Raw genomic sequence first — 17,908 nt, forward strand, 5'->3', positions numbered from 1 at the left:
CGAAATACGTTGGCAGCACTGGCTGTAAATCAGCTGGTCAGCTGTTGTACTGTTGTATTTGTCACTTCACATTAAATGTTATATTAAAAGTTCACTTCTGTGCAAAAATAGGTTATGTATCTTCACAAATTATGGTAACAAATTATGGTTTTATGGTAACTGTAGGAAAAGTATAATGTGCAACTCGAGTTCAAAGTACAATTGCCTCACTCGAGAAACAATTCCTCACTCGCCTACGGCTCGTGAGTAAGGATTTCCTCTCGAGTGAGTCAATTGCTCACTTTTCTCACTAGTTGCACAAATAACTATTCTCTTGCACCTAGAGTATACTACTCATGCAATGTAATAAAATGAAGCAACTTCTTGTTTGGTTATAATCATTGGGTGATTTACAAGTCCGTGTTTGACATTTACCCCTCTTACCTCACGCACCTCATCAATTCTAAGTAAAAATTAAATTAAATAAAAAAATTAAATTAAATTAAATTAAAAATTAAATGCATAAGACCTGTTTCTCAATTTGTGTATATTTTACGTATCAAAATGAATCAAAATTTTCATGGTTAGGTAGCCCTGGATCACTAAATTTATTCTAAATGGTCTATGTTACCTGGCTTCGTCAAGTGATCCTTTTTCAATAGTTTACTACTTTAGTTTCAGACTTCTATCTTCAGGTAATACAAAAATATCGATGGAATCATTTAATCGATTTGGTTAGATTCGTCTTTGAAAACATACACACGAACACGACAGAAACACGGAAAACGAATATAATAATGTAAAACTGGCTAATGAAATCACGCCAGTGAGTCGCCGCACGTGTCTCCGGTGATTTCATTGGCCAGTTTTACATTATTATATTCGTTTTCCGTGTTTTTGTTGTGTTCATGTGTATATTCTCAGAGTTAACGACGAATCCAACCAAATCGATTAAATGATTCCATCGATATTTTTGTATTGTAGGACTGTGTGAATTCTATCTTATTTTTACCATACCAAATTAAAAATACACACATTCATTCCGTGTAAAAAATTGACCACAAAGCATAATTTTCTACTGTGAACGTGAATAAGGTGCTGATTTAAAGATTTTATCTAAATTTAATGGTGATAAGGCAACACTATTAAAATTAAAGAATAACAAAAACGTTACGACGAATCATTAAAAAAATCTAGAATTCCTATTAATGGCGTATAAAAAGCAACGGGAATGTTTAGAAAAAGTGCATTGCATGTTTTCTACTTTAAAACAAATTATATCTTTTTCACATGCCGCAAGTAAATAAGCTATTAGTATTTGACCAATAATGTTTGTTTGATATAATAATGTCTTATGATAGTCCTAATTAATATTTATGCTTTTGTATTAAATTGATCAAAGTGCTTATTAGTGTAGTTAGGACCCAAACGAAGTTCATATTTAAAAGGCGAGTGCAAACGGTATACGTTTAGTTTGGATGTAGGGTTGATAACGTCCTATAATAATTAGACAAGAATTACAATTAGATTTATATTAAGACATTATTTCCTTAAACGTGTTTTAGAATATTTATGAACCCTCACTGTAAAATTGAAAACAATATTGTCAACAAAGTCCCCACTAAAATATGTTATTTAGAGTCGTGTCCAATTTTTTTCTGTAGAATTCAAAGGTTGAGAGCTCCATTATTTAGACGTGTGTTTTAAAAAGTATGATGAAAACCTGTGCTAAAACTTTTAATGTTGTAATATGACGAAGCAATGAGAGAGCAAGTAATATACCTCGGCTTTCCATGTTCCAATACCAATTGACGTCTCGACCATATTCCGACGAATCTTTCAACAGTATCACCCTTCAACCACATTTTTCTAGGAGGTTCTTCCTAAGTTTTTTCTTAAATAAAAAAGTAAATTAAAATAAATAGTTGAAAGTATTGATGAAAAGTAATAGAATACACACGAACACAGTATGGCTGCATGCAAAAAGTAATTATAATCTAATTCATTAAAAGTAAAAAATTTGGGTGATGGTTACAATTTTAAATCACTACATGATATTACAAACCCTAAATAAAAAAAATATATCTATTTATTTATTTATTTATTTATTGCCAACGGATTTCACCAATTAACAATAAGAATTACAATATAGTGAGATACTCATCATGACTAAATACTAAAACTAAGTAACAATGCAAAACTGATGGACAATACAATAGGGATGCATGCAAGCTCTAAGACAGTGAAAAAAAACTACTTATACCTAGGAGTAACAAGACATAAATAATACAAGACATACGGTAATTGAATAAATAGTAAAAGTTTAAGTCTAAGAAACATGTACATAACAGAGACAAGTGAGACTAACCTAGGAAATATAACAATAAATATAATGATATAAATAACATGATAAATAATACTTTGGTAACAAGACAAAACAAAAAGAAAACAGTACATGTGATGGACGTATGATAGAGCTAGAAACTATGATAATAAATAATACAGTGAAAAGTAATTGAAAGCTAGTTCACTAGTGTTCTAAAAGCTTATAGCTTTTATCCATTTGGAGGGTTTGTAGCTTGGAATTCCTACTTCAGGTTACAAAAGCTCATGTGTAAATATTTTGTATTCCCTCACCAAGACGCTATCGTTATGATGCCGAGATCTACCAACGCTACTATTGGCAGTTCAGAGAATATTACTTTTCTTTTCCCTTCCCATATAAATGCTCAAAAGGTTTATGGAACAGAAGATTTAACTACAGTCTTATTTTTATAAGAGGAATGAAATTGGAATTCATTATAAGAATATACATCTTAACTTTTGATCATGAATTGTATTAGTAATGAGTAAGTACTGTGATAATTACTATTGGTTTTATGCAGCTAAGGATATTACATAATGCTCACAAAAAACTTTCGATATATTACATATATAGTATATTTGTTAGTATATTTTCTTGTAGTTTTTGTTTGTTTTATGAAAATGCGTGAATTATAACCACCCAAAGACTTATCTTTGTCAACAAAACAAAAAGGTTTAACCTATTCCCAGATAACTTATTTTAAAATTTACGTTTACGAAAATCTTATTGACTTTCTTCATGTGGAGTTCTGAAGTTATGGTATTTGAAATCAAAGAATGCATATTGATCGCATATTTAAATATTTTGAAAGAACCTCTGGTACATGGCTACATTGGTACTCTGATATTAATATAATCTTGTTAATCAGGGTTAACTGTATTATAATCTAATATTTTATAAACTTGATCGAAAACAAAAATGTAATGGATAGTTTAGAACTAAAACAATGAAAATCATGCATTATTTTTGCAAAAACTTGGAGAAATACTATTTAGTGCATTTTGTAATTATTTGGAAACTGTTATTTAGTACAATGGGTTGTTTCGTCAGTTCTTTTTCAAAATTTGACTAGATACACTTTTCAAGCAAAACCTACGCTCTCTTATCAGTTATAAAGGGATTTTTGAAAATGCAATAATGACAAGAAGGATGTCGTAGCTCATATGAGACAAACAAGTTATCACAATAGAGAAGTCTTGTCCAATATTGTCTCTGAGTAAACCGAGTCTCTCATCTCGCCCTGAAACATACACGTTGCACTTATTACGTCAACTTCATATTTGGCTTTATGAGAAATGGTTATATCACACAGTGAACATGGTCAACCTCTAAGTACAGCTCTTAACATTCACGATGTAAAGGACGACTTTATGACTAATGATGAAGTATCCAAACAAAAAAGAGTATTTTAGTTTTTTTTAAGTTGTTCTATAGTTGTAGTTGTCTATAGATGTACTTCCATAAAGTATAGATCACTTTGATGTTACTATGTTCAAGTTAAAGCAAGTTTAAGAATAACATAAAAATGTGTTAAGGTGGGGGGGGTTATGATAGATAATGCAATGCAATATTTTTTAGCCTGTTATTCGAAAATTTCCACTGTGCTGGCAGTCACAAATGCTAATAGCATAATGTTTACGTTTAAGCTAAAATAAAAATAACTTGAATAAATATAATGAGTTTTTGTGTTGACTACCTTGGATTTGAAACCCAGTTGAGTATTAAATAGGTTTTTTTGCCAAAGTCAAAAAGTAAATTAAAATAAATAGTTGAAGGTACTAATGAAAAGTAATAGAATACACACTAACACAAAAGAAATTAAAATCTAATTCATAAAAAGTAAAAGATTGAGTAATATTTAAAATTTTAATCACCACACGAGATTTAGCATTACAAACCCTGATTAAAAAAATATGTGCATTGAAAGCTAGTTCATTAGTGTTCTAAAAGCTTATTTGGCTAAAGTATATTAAAAAGCTTTGCAAGAGTAAATAAAGATCTGGCTTTCTAACAGACTAAGACCCTTTAATGTGCTTAAGGTAAGAGCTTTTGTGTTTGGACTTAGTAAGAGGAATGACCGTCCATTACAGAGAATTGGCTCATGTTATAATGAAAAGGCAAATGATTTCGATAATTATTCTACTTTTTTTACAATTTTGTCTAACCATTAAGAGATTATTTTAAATTGGAATGTGATGAATCATTGTAACCCATTCTTGACCTAGGATAGTAAAAACACCACGCAATTTAATACTTGTTTTACGCCTATTTGTAAATATTTCCACCGATTTGTATTCAACATGAACTTTAGGTCAAATTGGAGTCAAAATTGAAAAAAACGTACACAGTAAGTTTCTACTGAAAAGATTAAAGAGATGAAAAAGGAAAAGGGTAGTTTTGCAAGTACAGTTTAAAGTTATACTACTTAATATCTGTTGCTTGATCTTTCATAAACTTGAATGCGGTTCATACGTGCAGGTGTTAAAAATTGTTTGTACATTCTACTGTAATTTTAACATAATCTATTATTTATATCAGTTAACCCACACCTAAGTGTGATTCAGAGACAACTCAACAAATTCAAATGGATAGTTTAGAACTAAAACAATGAAAATCATGCATTATTTGTGCAAAAACTTGGAGAAATACTATTTAGTGCATTTATTTAATTGTTTGGAAACTGTTAGATACTATATTTAATACAATGATTTGTGTCGTCAGTTCTATTTCTAAATTTGACTAAATACGCTTTTCAAGCAAAACCTACGCTCTCTTATCAGTTATAAAGGGATTTTGTTGGATTATTGTTTTTTTTTATTTTTTTAACTTATTGTTTTGTAATGATGATTACATTTTTTTAGCTGATAATAGCTTGATATTTTTTTATCTTATTATATAGTGAAATCTTGCAGTATATAAATGTCAGAGCGTCAACACTGTTGTTTGGATGATTCTCCACGATCCGTTGACGCGTTGAATGTGTGGAACATGAAAACATCGGAATTATTACTTCGCTTTCCTACCACTGAATTTTGAACTTGGTAAAACAAATGCAAATCAAGAAGTGAATTTTACTTGAACGATTTTCTATTTAAATTGGATTTTTTTTTTTAATGTTTACTTAAATAATACAATTATATTTACAAAATTATATTTAATACGTTACTGTATTTCATAACTATTTCAGTCAGGTTTATGTTAAAACTATTTTAATACCTATAAACATATTTCTTAATTTAAACATATAATATTTATTTGAACATTACTCTGATATTATTAGCATCTGGATATCGAATTTGCTATAACATCACTTTGATCCATTGATCTATTCTATTTGATTCAGCCACTAAATGACATTGCAATAGCTAATATAAGTGTTAATTTGTTGATATTGCACTGCTTGTACACATAACATGAAAACATAATCCATTACCTTAAATAATTACCCGAATTTAAGACTAAAAGTTATATTCAGCATGCCTTTTTGTGCTACCAAATTCAATGGCTGTGAATCATGTTATGTGTTTTGGTTTATGAATATCAAAACTAGTTATTCCTAGTGTATTATATTTAATGTATCATATTGACTAGAATCTGATACTAGACATAAATTAAATATTTTACAAATTAAAATAAGTTATATGTATCACGTTTATGTTTGACTATGTTATTATATATTTCCTCTGCTAGAGAGCTAGTTTTTAATTAGAAGTTTTAAATATGAAAAGACATGCAATCGTCTCAGGAAAAACAAAATTTGTATTTATAAGTAATAAGGTTTCTATTTAATTCCTTGGACATTTTTATGGACAATATTATGTTTTATTATTGAAATATTTTATGCTAGAGTAAGCTAATTGAAGTATGCAAATTGTCATAAGGTAACCGACATTTAAATACGTTTTTATTGTCAAGAAAGAAACTTTAAAATATCCTTGAACCTTTTTTATCAACACAAATAACTCAGGAGTACCCTCTTTCACCTTGATCAAAGGTTATTTGAAAAAATGCAAAGAACGAGGTTAAATTTTTTCTGACGTGAGGTTAGATTTCCCAGATTATTTCCCCCTCCAATAAAGGTGACTGGCGAATGACAGGTGCAACAATGGGGTGTTGAGGGGAGTTTCGGGGGAGGGAAGTGAGGGAACGACAAAGGAGAAATCGGCAAATTCCCAGTCTGCTGTCGGCAGCCGTGCAGGTGGTATCGTTATATCTCCGTTTTGTACGGATACCCATTGTTAACAGAAGGTAAGGCCTGTTTGATTGAAAGAGTATTACAGTTATAATTTTATTGCGTAAATTAAAACATTTAGTCTGAAATCCTAGGTTCACTTCTTTTTCTACTTTATGGCATTTTTCACATAACTTAAAAAATTATGTCCATATATACGAAGTGGTTTTAAAGTAATATCACAATCTTGGTATAGTAACGCTTTAATAATTTGGTTTCATCAATTTGAGAATAAATATTCAAACAATTACTTAAATAAATTCTCCTCTACTTTATGTTTCTTGGAATTAAATTGGTCACATGTTTTAATGATAATACTAGGATATTTAAAATTAGCAAAACATGCTAAATAAATCATTCATTTAAATCATTCATTTACATGAAATCCAATAAATTATTACGAGTTAAAATTGCCCTCAAGAGAATTAAATAATTATTGGCATTTTTATATATGTAGGGCCTATAGCTTACTTTTGTTCTTCACCACTAAGACCACTCATTCCAACGGGATTTAATAACCGTTAGTATTTCATGTGGCACTTTTAATCTATATACATAAAAAATGCCTATACATCATAAAGTCTAGGTACTGTATATGCTAAATATATATACCTGGTGTTTTTAACCAAACAATAGTGAGCTGTATGAATTTTTAGCAGGTATTTGAAATTAATTGAGAAAATAAAAGGGTTTCATATACTTTAACTGTAAAATATATTGTGACCGCCTTTATAAAGATATATGGTCCAAACTTAGGGCTGAAAGAACATTTACTATAAAGGCAGAAACGAAAAATTTAGTATGAAATACTCAAAATATACGAACACAAAATTTAATATTATGATGAACTTCAAAGGAAGATTGTGACAGGCAGCGACAATGAAGTTTCGTATCAAAATTCCCGTGAAAATTAAGATGGGTCATTAATTATTATATTACGGCATTAAAATAATTTTGGTTTTAATAAGGTAAAAAATTCATTCATGCATAGGGTATAAAATTAATTAAATTCATATTCAAATTATTAAGTAGAAAAAGAATATTATCAGATTAGTTATAAGTCCGGTAGAACTATAACGGTGTTAATACGACTTCTCAATTTGTACAAAGAAAATACGGGACGTTTTAAAATTAAAGATCACTTGTTAAATATTTATTAATTGCAGCCTGTTCATCGGTTTGGTACCATTTACCTGTTATTTGAGGGTGCAAAAAATTAAATTTCATTTCCATATCTGCTGGTTACCTATTATTATTTTCAAACGTTTATTTCCATTTCAGATGTCTGAGATCGTTCGGTTCTAGTTGTCTTGTATACAAGATTAGATTCCAAAAAAATCCACGTTATTCATAAATTTGTTTGTGCCGTGGTGGTTAATTTCAAAGAGTCAAATCTATTCCAATAACAATACTATAATGTAAACAAATGATAACAGGCAATGAGCTTATACGTAAATGAAACTTCACTATTTGCTCCAGCCATTTTCATATTAATATTGTTGCCGCAATAATAGGTCTTAAATTATAAGCATATACAATTTGTTTTTTTCCAATTTGTAAAACCAAGTTAACAGAAAGATTAGCAATACCTTTAAAACGGTTAAACATAGAGTTGCATTGACATTTCTTCATTATCTGAACGAAAAACAATTACGGCGCTAATGTTACACACGACTCGTGGACTGGTAATTAATTGTTCATAATTTACAAACGTTAATTAAGCCATCGGTTTACATATTTGTTTGTGTAACTAACCAACGAGTTAAGTAAAATAAACATTACATGTGTTATCAGCCAAGTGTGTATAATAAGCATAAAATAAGGTACTTACCTCTCAATGTATCTTTTTGTGTTTAATAAGGTTTAAATAAACAAAGTAGTATAAAAAAATTGATAAATATTTTTTATAGAGGATAAGGACAGTTTTAGATAAGGAAGTCTATCCTATTCAGACATTGGTGAAACCGATACTAATCTTGTATTCAGTTCAATGCTATTGGATCACATTAGCATTATGTAAAAATAGTCGTGGTGTTATGTTTATTATTTTTCCTCAAAGACCATTTTTTTTTTTTTAGAAATGCACAAGTAATTATATTGAAAGCCGAGTCTCTGATTGGTTCTGATGACAAGCAGTGCTACTGGTCGCAATAAGTAAAGTCACCATTGGGTGTACGCTATCACTATTATTATTATTATTATTATTATTGTTATTACATAATATGGAATGGTGAAACTGGGTGACAGAGGCATTGACGGCCCCGGGTTTTAACACGGGGCTACCAGCCCGGCCCATACTTAAAACTATTTCCATAATACTATCATGATACACACACATATATAAAAAACATACTAGCTCATACTGTATAGTCAAATATAATGCATAAAATAACCCCTATGTAATTATAAATATTAGAATCACACAATGTAAAAATGCTACACAATGTAAAAATTGTAAAGAGCAATAAATAAATAAATAAATAAATAATTAAAAAAAAACATAAAAGAGAAAAAAATGTTTTTGTTCAAAATATAGTTGTTTATTATATATTATTTAATTTGAAAACAAAACAAATGGATTTATACTATGTACCTGTAAAAGATATTATAATAAGGTAATAGATATGAGTTTTCCTCTCTAATAGCTTGCAGCTAGAGATATACAAGGCGCTGCAGTGTACAACAAATTTTCGCATGCGAGATATAAACAAATTGAAATTATTATTATTATTATTATTATTATTATTATTATTTTTATTATAAATTGAGAAGGAGACGCCACTTAGGTATGTATTTTAACCCAAATATGAGTAAAGGATGAGTGTAGAATGGAGTGTTATGCCTTGTGGAGCTTTGTTACCTATTGACTAAGACCAGCTGTTTCATTAACCAGAACCATTTATAAGCCCAATAAATGAAACAGCTTAGTCCAGTTTCGAACCAACATAGAGCTGCACACTTTTCTCAGGATCGAACCGGTGACCTTTTGATTACTAGGCTTGCACTATAACCAGATTCATGCAAAGGTTTAAAATACTGATAAGGAAGTTATGAACGTGTGTTATGTTGGATAACCAATATGTCGAAACGTAACATTTACTTCAACAAACATTGCTTTGTATTTTTTCACTAATATACTTTTGATCTGATTATGAATTCTGTAAAACTATCATAAATAAAAAAAAATTATATTTTCAGGTCCATGATCGGAAGAATAATGAAATCGGTTTAAGAAAGAAATTAAAGCTGTCTGGAAAAGGGATTCCTTAAACAAAATCCTACTCAAGCAAGCCCAACTTTGCAGCGTTCTTTGTCTTCGTGCTTTATAAATCGGAGGTATATTTCTAAAGATGCATTTCATATCTTCCAGTTCGACTTTAAAATCCTAACGAGAGTTTCAGGATTATCTCTACAAATGTTTCAGTTTGCAATGCATTGCGTTTGTTTTATACACAGTTGTCGAACTAAACATCATCGTCTTATTTAATACTGTCAAATACAATTATTTATCACAAAAATAAGAATAAGGATTTAATGTTTATTGAGGAGGGTATAATAAGAAATGTGCATTTTTGTTCGCTAATAATGCTTTTATTGCTGATATATTTTATTTTCAATCTTGGTCAAGAAATTTTTACCAGCCACCAGCAATATATGCTTAATGATGATGTAAAATCAGCGTTTACCAAACAATAAAACTCCTTTTACTATCTATTTTGCAATTTATTATTATTATTGCCCTTGTTTTAAACGGACTACTCAGTTTATTCATTTAGATAAATATTTTTGGACATCACTCACCTTTTTGAAATAAGGAGAACGCAGTTCTTGTCACCACAGTTCGTATCACACACGAACACACATTTAAAATAAAAATACAATAATGTGTGTCCGTGAACAGGATGACTCTTGTCATTTTGGCCAGATTTTGATTTAATTTGTCTTGAAGGTGTAGGACGGGATTAACTCGATGAGTTCACGAACCAGAAAGGTCAGTTCATAGAAACGGGGTTCCATGATTTTATTGGGTTTCATTAACTTATTTTACCTGTGTTATGGGTGTTTAAAAATTTTCAAAATGTTTTTTTGATTGTTTCAATGGCAACAAACATGGAAATTCACAAACATTATGTCCATCGTCTATTGGGATATTTTATATCGAAGCGATGTTGTACAATGTTACTGAGAAAATTAACGAAACCAGACCTGTTATTTACCTGATATTCCTATGTTATTTTTATAGAGAAAAAGAAAACGGGTTTAATGTAGTTTGCTTGTTTATTTCAAAATGTGTAGATCAAATTTAACAAATCATTTATTTAATCCTATTCTATAAATCTTTGGTAAACCCCCTTTTTACTTTTAACGTAGCAGCAAACCTAAGTAATATTTAAATAAAATGTTATTTTAATATTGAATTAATATGGCTTGTTTATGGAAATATTTTAGCAAATATCCAAACAGAAAAAAAGTCTGTAGGTTTGCTGCGGAAGGGTTAATATTATTGTTATTCCAGCATTGGTAGTTTTAAATGCTCTTGTAAGGAAAGATATAACCACTGGAAAATTGAAATATAGGGCCAGAAAAAGATATTATTTGAAATCGAACCAGGGACCTTTAGATCAGAGAGAGCACTACAGGGTGGCTGAAAAGTAACTTGCACCCCCCTTAACTTTTTAACCATTTGAGATATTTGAAATCTGTTTGCGGCAACCTTCTTAGATATGAGAGGCTACAATAGATATGGTCAATTTTGAAAATGATGCCCTTAGGGGTAGTGGGGGTAGGGGGTAGCTCAAAAATTTCAAATGACAAGTATAGTCGATTTTGGTATCATTTTACAGGTCTCGAGGAAACATAAAAATGAACATAAATAAAACCCAAATCGGCCCACTAATAACCAAATGGCGCTCTAAAACGTTTTAAATCCAAATAACCATGGTGGCTGAAAATCAACTTGCACCCCCTTTAAATTTTTAACTATTTGAGATATTTGAAATCGGTTTGCTGCAACTTGTTTGGATATGAAGGGCTACAATAATTATGGTCAGTTTTGAAAATTTTGCCCTTAGGGGTAGTGGGGGTAGTATGTAGCTCAAAATTTTCAAATAGCAAGTATAGTCGAGTTTGGTATCATATTACAGGTCTTGACGAAAATTAAAAATTTACATAAAGAAAACAGAAATCGGAGCATTAATAACAAAATGGCAGTTCAAAACTTATTTTTATTACCATTGTCCTAATCATTTTTAGCTGCCATTTTGTTGTTAATGGTCCGATTTTTATTTTATTTATGTTAATTGTTATGTTTCGTCGAGACCTGTAAAATGATACCAAACTCATCAATACTTGCTATTTGAAAATGTTCAGCTACCCCCTACCCCCACTACCCCTAAGGACAAAATTTTCAAAATTGACTATAATTATTGTAATCCTTTATATCTTAGAAAGTTGCCGCAAACAGATTTCAAATATCTCAAATGGTTGAAATGTTAAGGGGGGGTGCAAGTTACTTTTCAGCCAACTTCATGGTTATTTGGATTTTAAACGTTTTAGGGCGCCATTTTGTTATTAGTGGTTCGATTTTGATTTTCTTCATGTCAATTTTTATTTTCCTCAAGACCTTTAAAATGATACCAAACTCGACTATACTTGTCATTTGAAAATTTTGAGCTACCCCCTACCCTCACTACCCCTAAGGGCAAAATTTTCAAAATTGGCCATAATTATTTTAGCCCCTCATATTTTAGAAGGTTGCCGCAAACAGATTTCAAATATCTCAAATGGCTGAAAAGTTAAGGGGGGGTGCAAGTTACTTTTCAGCCACCCTGTATATCCAGTCGGCTACCTAGCCGATTCTATCCAGTACATAATCAGTTTTTATTCTTATAAAAATTGAAAATGTTTACATGTGTGAGTATTTAATTTATAACTAGGTCGTCCGGTCGTATATTTCCATAAGTTCCACTTCAACCAGATTTATTCCACATATTTTGTGAATGTCCAGCTTAAGTGCCATTTACCTCAGTGCAGTATGTCCGTTTTCAAAGGTCCTGACGTTAATGGTGCTATACGATTTATGTGGATTGTTTCGTTATCGCATTGAATGTGATTTTGGATTATCATTTAAATTGAAATGCACATGTGTTGGGTCCTAATGTTGAGGTCATATGCAGTAATAGTCTTGGGATGCACGATACAGCATTACCTGTTGATTCGAAACATAATTTAAGTTGAAGTTTATCATGCATTTAGTTGAATTTTTATCTACATGTTTATCTATAGTTCATTACTGTATATTGTATTATTTGGGAATATGCCAAAAATATATTAAAGTAGACAATATTTTTTTAAATCTTACTTACCGCATGATAAACATAAAAAGCGATATACTGGAAGTTTCATTTTTAAATTAATTTATTCAGATAAAACAAGTTTGTCATTTACAGCTTCTTCTTTAGTTCAGTCCCTAAATGTAAATGCGAGAAGTTAGTTTTTGCTCTTCATTTCGTATTCTCTATGGTTATTTTCAATTTAAAGTACCAGCCTTGTGTAGATCTCTTATGTACAGTTATATTTGGTCAAATAATGCAAAATACGTAAATAACGACGAGATATCATAAAAACAAGAAAGATCATAATTATTATTACCAGCAATAATCCATTCAACTTATTTAGAGACATCTGTTAGTTCATATATGTTTTTAAGGCTTCAAAAAACTTATTTAATATGACATGGATTGACAAAATCACAAGCTTCTCTTAGCGTTTGGTACTAGACCAACTACATAATACTCATTTGACATAAGTTTAACACTACTTTTTCAATACTCCAATCAAATAATGGTTCCAAGTCAGTCTAATATAAATAGTTCCAAGTCCCAGAGACTCTTTGATGTTTACAGTATTGTTAAATCCTTGCTTATTTTTTATTTTATTTTACACTATTTTTATCTTATTTTCATATTTATAGCCTTCATAAAGTTTAAGTTGTTTGCAGTGGCTCCCTAATGAAATTGCTTTTGTCTCTTTTGAATATGTATTAGTATGTAGATTAGACTACTAGGATCTAATATGGACTGATTTTAACTCGTTCCCCTTGCATAGGCTGCATATGTGGGGACCATCCATTTTTTGAAATTGTAATTTATGTGTAACTACCTTCTTTGAATAAATTATTTTTATTTTATTTCGTTTGATTGGCCATTTAATTCCACGTATGCATCTGAAATACCCTATGTCTGTAAAAGTTACAAATTAACATACTAAAGCAAATGTAAACATTACAACCTCTTTTTTAATTTGACATATCACTGCACTATGTCAACTCGTTTACGAAACAGTATTAGGAACTTAAATGATGAAACAGTTTATCCATAGTTCCCAAGTCAAATTTCGAAAACACAATTGCATAATACCTAACCCAATAGTATACTGCTGAACACAAACAACACAATAGTACAACACAGGCACAATCAGATTCTCTACCTGTTTGTATTGACTTGTAGAGTGGACACGATAGTGTTTGTGGATTAATTAAACAGACTGTCTAATTACCTACTATTCTGGTAATTAAGTGCTTAAAGTATCTTGTATCTTTGTTTTTATGCCTTTAGTTTATTTCGACAGATATTTAAAAATCGGAAAATATTAATGAGCAAAAGTATTGACAACCTTATTAAACTATAATTATTTCACACTCACGAGTTAAAGCAATCTGGCGTTCTTGAAATTGTGAGAGTTTTCAATACGTTTCAATATTTTTGTTTTCATAAATATTCTTTGGGTTGAAAAAAACTTTCAATCTCATTCTCATATTGAGTATAACAATGAAAAGGTTAATACTTCAAGTTATATTTTGCGAAATATGACGTTTAAAGTAAAAAAATGTTTTATCATAAAATAGTTCGGTAAAAACTGCAATACTGAATTTGTGAAACAAGAAACTATCCAAAACAAAATAAAATGTTTTACCTAAGTGAAATGGTGAAGAACTGTCAGATTTGACCTATTAATAATGCAGTTAAGAACGTTATTAGCTTTACCTGTCTGAGAAGCAAACTTTAAACTACTTAGAGTGCTTAAGATGCTCACAAAAGATTAATTACAGATAGGATTTTAGCTGTCTAAGTTTTTGATGACATTCATTGTCTCATGCTTGATAATGAATTTAATGTAAGACATCTATAGCAAAATCAACTGGATAAGTATAACTAAATATTTTAATAAAATTACAGTGTTGTCATTGGTTGAAGAGTTTGGTTTGTCAATATTTTACACTAAAAGAAGACCCAATATACATACTGTAATATTTTAAAAATGAACAATAAATACTACAGTTTTTTAAATGGATTGTCGAAATAGTTATAACTTGTAGCTTACTCTAACACCATGTTAATACATAGGCTTTGTTACGGATTTTAAAATCAAATATACTTTCCACTGTAGTGCAGAATGCAGTTTAGGTAAACTGGTTTTATTGTTTAGGCCAACATATTTAGTAGATTATGATATCACATACGTTTAAGGAAAGCAAGGTAATATACTATAATATAAAACGTGGATTCAGCTGTTTAACCAAGGACGTTTGTACCTTATAAACTGAGGTTTTTAGATGATTCTTCAAATATACAAATTTTTTTTAATAAAAAAGCACCGTGTCTTAAGTATTGGTTCTGAAACACCCTGTATGATCATTGCCAAAAACTATGTTTTTTTTTACATTCTCTTGAACACACAAAATCCAATGTAAATTGTATTGTTGTTATAGTAAAAACTGTAATTATGTTCATCAATAAAAATAACTACAGTAATCATTGAGGTAATATGAACTTTCTTAAATTGAAACTAAAAATAGTTATTTGTGTAACTAGTGAGAAAAGTGAACAATTGACTCACTCGAGAGAAATCCTTACTCACGAGCCGTAGGCGAGTGAGGAATGGTTTCTCGAGTGAGGCAATTGTACTTTGAACTCGAGTTGCACATTATACTTTTCCTACAGTTACCATAAAACAAATAAATTGGTGAAGAAACATAACCTATTTTTACACAGAAGTGAACTTTTAATATAACATTTAATGTGAAGTGACAAATACAACAGTACAACAGCTGACCAGCTGATTTACAGCCAGTGCTGCCAACGTATTTCGCGCGCATACGACGTTGCCTGCATGTTACGCGCCCACTATTTCGTGCCTTCACGTTGCAAATCTGGAGTGAGACAAAGTAATTAGAGTGAGACAATGTTAACATTGTCTCACTGATGAGCGAATTGGCCACTTTGCTTTCTCAAATCAGTGAGAGAACACGTACATTGTTAGGTAACTGTAAGCAAATAAAAATACCAAACCTTGTATTTTAATTCACTTGTAATTTTGTAAACTATAATTTTTACATAGAAAAATTAAATCGAGTTTCTAAATTTAATTTTATGTAAACGACATCGCCTAATCTTCTATTTCTTTCTATTTAGTTTGGTTCACGTTACCCAAGTAGCTGTTTAAACGTTCCAGTAAAATATTAAGTACTTGAAACAAAAGTTTGTCCCCAACATTTCTACTTGAAACTTCCAAAAGCAATTACGTTTTGAAAGTATTGCTATGGACGCTTCGGCGAACTAAGGGGCAACTTAGAGTGACTTAATAAAATTACGCATACGTTAAAACAATACCCGTATTCTCAGTTTCGACAATTAAAATGACATATTCAGTTGTTATAATAAAAAGGATCTTCCAGCACAATAATTAAAATTCAAAAGTAAAAAAAAACTGGAATTAAATTCCTAATCAGTTATTGATACTTATTTAGTTTGGAATAACTTACAACCATAATTCTACTTAGGACAAAGGTTCTTCTTAACGGAAATTGGATCCACTAATAATGTATTTATTTCATACTTAGTTATCGGTATTGTGTGTCAGTTTAAAGTCCTAGTACGTTTCCAGTTAACTCACTACAATTAGGTTTCATTCAAATTAAAATATTCTAATTATCTACAAAACCTTATTAGATTCAGGTTATTAGTACAAAGGAAACCCCTAAACGATAGATTGGTAATTGTTACATACTTGTTAAATTGGTAGCGAATTAACGAAAAGGTCGAAATCTGATCCAAACAGCAGTCGCGATTATAACATACATCATTGCACCAGCTTTGTAAACAAGTATCTTACTAAATGTCTGTGTTTCGTGTCCTTAATCCTTGGAGCAGATCATATGTAACATTAGAAGACATCTAACAAACACTTCTTACTCTTGTCCTACGAATGTCATTTTATTAAACAATCCACTACACAAATAAATCTTTTAGCAACAAATAGTTTATTTTATGAAGTTTGTCTACTTAATAAAATACAATTTATTAAAATGAATTAAAGATACTTGGAACTGGGCCAAACTTAACACTCATACATAGATTATTCGAAAAGATGTTCTTGAAATTAGACAGGACATGGATCCAACATTGCCCCTACTGATACTGTACCTGAATACACTGCTTGGCACTCAATATGGTGATTGTAGGCTTGCGTTTAAGATATTGTTATAGCATATATATTTGGTTAATACACTTGGTGTATATTAATGACCTACTGAAAGTATAGCTTATACACGTTTCATAAATTTAAAGTAGCTTATTGTACATTTGTTGCTATATTTAGCCACAAACTGTTTTAGAAAGTGTAATAAACTGTTACATAATCTAATGAAGTAACAGGTAAATTTAAAAGAACTATTTCCATAATATAAATTGAGTATAAAGAAGAAAGGTTCTTTCGAAAGTTACTAGACAATTCAATGTTACAACGATCATCTTTGTCTAATAATAATTTATACTTCTTAATTAACTGAGACCTAATATAAAACCATTATGACGTCATAAAATCAACTTAGAGTTAATTTAATTGTCGGAAATTGCCACTACACCAATAAATAGTTATTTGTGCAACTAGTGAGAAAAGTGAGCAATTGACTCACTCAAGAGAAATCCTTACTCACGAGCCGTAGGCGAGTGAGGAATGGTTTCTCGAAAGAGGCAATTGTACTTTGAACTCGAGTTGCACATTATACTTTTCCTACAGTTACCATAAAACAAATAAATTGGTGAAGAAACATAACCTATTTTTACACAGAAGTGAACTTTTGATATAACATTTAATGTGAAGTGACAAATACAACAGTGCGACAGCTGACCAGCTGATTTACAGCCAGTGCTGCCAATGTATTTCGCGCACATACGACGTTGCCTGCATGTTACGCGCTCACTATTTCGTGCCTTCTCGTTGCAAATCTGGAGTGAGACAAAGTAATTAGAGTGAAACAATGTTAACATTGT

The 17,908-nt window shown here is 30.4% G+C and overlaps 1 protein-coding gene across 1 annotated transcript in view; it reads left to right on the plus strand.

Annotated features, from left to right (window-relative positions):
- The first annotated feature begins 6,534 nt into the window (after window positions 1–6,534).
- LOC129001036 (uncharacterized) overlaps window positions 6,535–17,908 on the plus strand; it is a 36,139-nt gene continuing 24,765 nt past the window's right edge. Inside the window, exon 1 of the mRNA XM_054428179.1 lies at window positions 6,535–6,592. The gene's annotated coding sequence lies outside the window, so the exon portion shown is untranslated. The remainder of the gene's footprint in view (window positions 6,593–17,908) is intronic.

The sequence above is a fragment of the Macrosteles quadrilineatus genome, unplaced genomic scaffold (genome assembly GCF_028750875.1).
Source record: "Macrosteles quadrilineatus isolate MER2022 unplaced genomic scaffold, UCM_ALF_1.0 Scaffold_8__2_contigs__length_117827958, whole genome shotgun sequence".
NCBI classification, from domain to species: domain Eukaryota; kingdom Metazoa; phylum Arthropoda; class Insecta; order Hemiptera; family Cicadellidae; genus Macrosteles; species Macrosteles quadrilineatus.